Source organism: Sus scrofa, chromosome Y (genome assembly GCF_000003025.6).
Source record: "Sus scrofa isolate TJ Tabasco breed Duroc chromosome Y, Sscrofa11.1, whole genome shotgun sequence".
Taxonomy (NCBI): Eukaryota; Metazoa; Chordata; class Mammalia; order Artiodactyla; family Suidae; genus Sus; species Sus scrofa.
Genome location: NC_010462.3, coordinates 25269797 through 25273827, shown reverse-complemented (window position 1 = coordinate 25273827; position 4031 = coordinate 25269797). Strand labels below are relative to the sequence as shown.

The following is a 4031-nucleotide window of genomic DNA, read 5'->3' as shown; positions in this document are numbered from 1 at the left end:
GCTTTGTTGTGAACCCCATAAAAGCTGTCCCGACTCCACACTCGCCGCGGCAGTCCTCTACCCCTGCGTGGTGTATGACTGTGGGCCCCAGCGCGCTTGGAATAAAAATCCTCTTGCTGTTTGCATCAAGACCGCTTCTCGTGAGTGATTAAGGGGAGTCGCCTCTTCCGAGCCTGGAAGTTCTTTTTGCTGGTCTTACATATGGGGGCTCGTCCGGGATCTGTCGCGGCCACCCCTAACACCCGAGAACCGACTTGGAGGTAAAAAGGATCCTCTTTTTAACGTGTATGCATGTACCGGCCGGCGTCTCTGTTCTGAGTGTCTGTTTTCAGTGGTGCGCGCTTTCGGTTTGCAGCTGTCCTCTCAGACCGTAAGGACTGGGGGACTATGATCAGCAGATGTGCTAGGAGGATCACAGGCTGCTGCCCTGGGGTACGCCCCGGGAGGTGAGGAGAGCCAGGGATGCCTGGTGGTCTCCTTCTGTTGGTCAGAAGACCGAGTTCTGTTGTTGAAGCGAAAGCTTCCCCCTCCGCGACCGTCCGACTCTTTTGCCTGCTTGTAGAAGACGCAGACGGGTCGCGTGTGTCTGGATCTGTTGGTTTCTGTTTTGTGTATCTTTGTCTTGTGTGTCCTTGTCTACAGTTTTAATATGGGACAGACGGTGACGACCCCTCTCCTGCTTGGCTGAGGAGCCAATGGGGCAAAGCTACCATCGCCGGTCCCCCGCCGTCCCCGCCGGCGGGCCGCCGCGCGCGCCCACGTGCGGCGTGTCCCGTCGCGCGTCGGGACAGGGGTCCAGTGCGGAGAGCCCTTCGTCCTGGGAAACGGGGCGCGGCCGGAAAGCGCGGCCGCCCCCTCGCCCGTCACACACCGCACGTTCGTTGGGAACCTGGTGCTAAACCATCCGTAGACGACCTGCTTCTGGGTCGGGGTTTCGTACGTAGCAGAACAGCTCCCTCGCTGCGATCTATTAAAAGTCAAGCCCTCTCCTCATATCTACCCCGAGATTAAGGAGCCGCTGGCTTGGCCGGAACCCCAATCTGTTCCCCCACCCCCTTATCCGGCACAGGGTGCTGCGAGGGGACCCTCTGCCCCTCCTGGAGCTCCGGCGGTGGAGGGACCTGCTGCAGGGACTCGGAGCCGCAAGGACGCCACCCCGGAGCGGACAGACGAGATCGCGACATTACCGCTGCGCACGTACGGCCCTCCCATACCGGGGGGCCAATTGCAGCCCCTCCAGTATTGGCCCTTTTCTTCTGCAGATCTCTATAATTGGAAAACTAACCATCCCCCTTTCTCGGAGGATCCCCAACGCCTCACGGCGTTAGTGGAGTCCCTTATGTTCTCTCACCAGCCTACTTGGGATAATTGTCAGCAGCTGCTGCAGACACTCTTCACAACTGAGAAACGAGAAAGAATTCTGTTAGAGGCTAGAAAAAATGTTCCTGGGGCCGACGGGCGACCCACGCAGTTGCAAAACGAGATTGACATGGGATTCCCCTTGACTCGCCCCGGTTAGGACTACAACACGGCAGAAGGTAGGGAGAGCTTAAAAATCTATCGCCAGGCTCTGGTGGCGGATCTCCGAGGCGCCTCAAGACGGCCCACTAATTTGGCTAAGGTAAGAGAAGTGATGCAGGGACCGAATGAACCCCCCTCTGTTTTTCTTGAGAGGCTCTTGGAAGCCTTCAGGCGGTACACCCCTTTTGATCCCACCTCAGAGGCCCAAAAAGCCTCAATGGCTTTGGCCTTTATAGGACAGTCAGCCTTAGATATTAAAAAAAAGCTTCAGAGACTGGAAGGGTTACAGGAGGCTGAGTTACGTGATCTAGTGAAGGAGGCAGAGAAAGTGTATTACAAAAGGGAGACAGAAGAAGAAAGGGAACAAAAAAAAGAGAGAAAAAAAAAGAAAAAAAGAAAAGACGTAATAAACGGCAAGAGAAAAATTTGACTAAGATCTTGGCTGCAGTAGTTGAAGGAAAAAACAACAAAAAAAGAGAGAGAGATTTTAGGAAAATTAGGTCAGGCCCTAAACAGTCAGGGAACCTGGGCAATAGGACCCCACTCGACAAGGACCAATGTGCATATTGTAAAGAAAAAGGACACTGGGCAAGGGACTGCCCCAAGAAGAGAAACAAGGGACTAAAGGTCTTAGCTCTGGAAGAAGATAAAGACTAGGGAAGACGGGGTTCGGACCCCCTCCCCGAGCCCAGGGTAACTTTAAAGGTGGAGGGGCAACCAGTTGAGTTTCTGGTTGATACTGGAGCGAAACATTCAGTGCTACTACAGCCATTAGGAAAACTAAAAGATAAATAATCCTGGGTAATGGGTGCCACAGGGCAACAACAGTATCCATGGACTACCCGAAGAACAGTTGACTTGGGAGTGAGACGGGTAACCCACTCGTTTCTGGTCATACCTGAGTGCCCAGCACCCCTCTTAGGTAGAGACTTATTGACCAAAATGGGAACACAAATTTCTTTTGAACAAGGGAAACCAGAAATGTCTACAAATACCAGTGGATGGCCCATATGCCTGAAGGCTATCGCAGCTGTGGCCATGCTGGTCAAGGACGCTGACAAATTGACTTTGGGACAGAATATAACGGTAATAGCCCCCCATGCATTGGAGAACATCGTTCGACAACCCCCAGACCGATGAATGACCCACTATCAAAGCCTGCTTCTCACAGAGAGGGTCACGTTCGCTCCACCAGCCGCTCTCGACCCTGCCACTCTTCTGCCTGAAGAGACTGATGAACCAGTTACTCATGATTGCCATCAATTATTGATTGAGGAGACTGGGGTCCACAAGGACCTTACAGACATACCGCTCACTGGGAAGTGGACCTCACTGAGATAAAGCCGGCTAAATACAGAAACAAATACCTATTGGTTTTTGTAGACACCTTTTCAGGATGGGTAGAGGCTTATCCTACTAAAAAAGAGACTTCAACCGTGGTGGCTAAGAAAATACTGGAGGAAATTTTTCCAAAATTTAGAATACCTAAGGTAATAGGGTCAGACAATGGTCCAGCTTTTGTTGCCCAGGTAAGTCAGGGACTGGCCAAGATATTAGGGATTGATTGAAAACTGCATTGTACATACAGACCCCAAAGCTCAGGACAGGTAAAAAAAATAAATAAAACCATTAAAGAGACCCTTACTAAATTGACCGCGGAGACTGGCATTAATGATTAAATAGCTCTCCTGCCCTTTGTGCTGTTTAGGGTTAGAAACACCCCTGGACAATATGGGTTAACCCCCTATAAATTGTTCTACGGGGGACACCCCCATTGATAAAAGTTGCTTCTGTACATAGTGCTGATGCACTGCTTAACCAGCCTTTGTTCTCCAGGCTCAAGACACTTGAATGGGTAAGACAACGAGCGTGGAGACAACTCCGGGAGGCCTACTCAGGAGAAGGAGACTTGCAGATCCCACATCATTTCCAAGTGGGAGATTCAGTCTACGTTAGACTAAGTACAGTCCAGATCATGGTACTTAGACAACAGTACCTAACTCTACCAGTTCTAAGATTAGAACTATTAACAAGAGAAGAAGTGGGGAATGAAAGGATGAAAATACAACCTAAGCTAATGAGAAGCTTAAAATTGTTCTGAATTCCAGAGTTTGTTCCTTATAGGTAAAAGGTTAGGTTTTTTTGCTTTTTTAAAATATGCGGAAGTAAAATAGGCCCTGAGTACTTGTCTCTAGGCATGAAACTTCTTGAAACTATTTGAGATAACAAAAAAAGGGAGTTTCTAACTGCTTGTTCAGCTTCTGTAAAACTGCTTGCAAAAGATAAAAGGAGAGGAGGTTAATCTCTAAAGCAACCTCAAATTGGTTGCGCCATAAAGATGTTGAAATGTTGATACATATATCTTGGTGACAACATGTCTCCGCCACCCCGAAACATGCGCAAATGTGTAACTCCAAAACAATTTAAATTAATTAGTCCACGAAGCGTGGGCTTTGTTGTGAACCCCATAAAAGCTGTCCCGACTCCACACTCGCCGCGGCAGTCCTCTA

General features: G+C 49.8%; 1 long non-coding RNA gene across 1 annotated transcript; it reads left to right on the top strand.

Annotated features, from left to right (window-relative positions):
• On the top strand, positions 61–2490 carry LOC110257911. The gene is made up of 2 exons (XR_002340919.1): positions 61–260; positions 1070–2490. It is a non-coding gene; the product is annotated as an uncharacterized LOC110257911 (long non-coding RNA).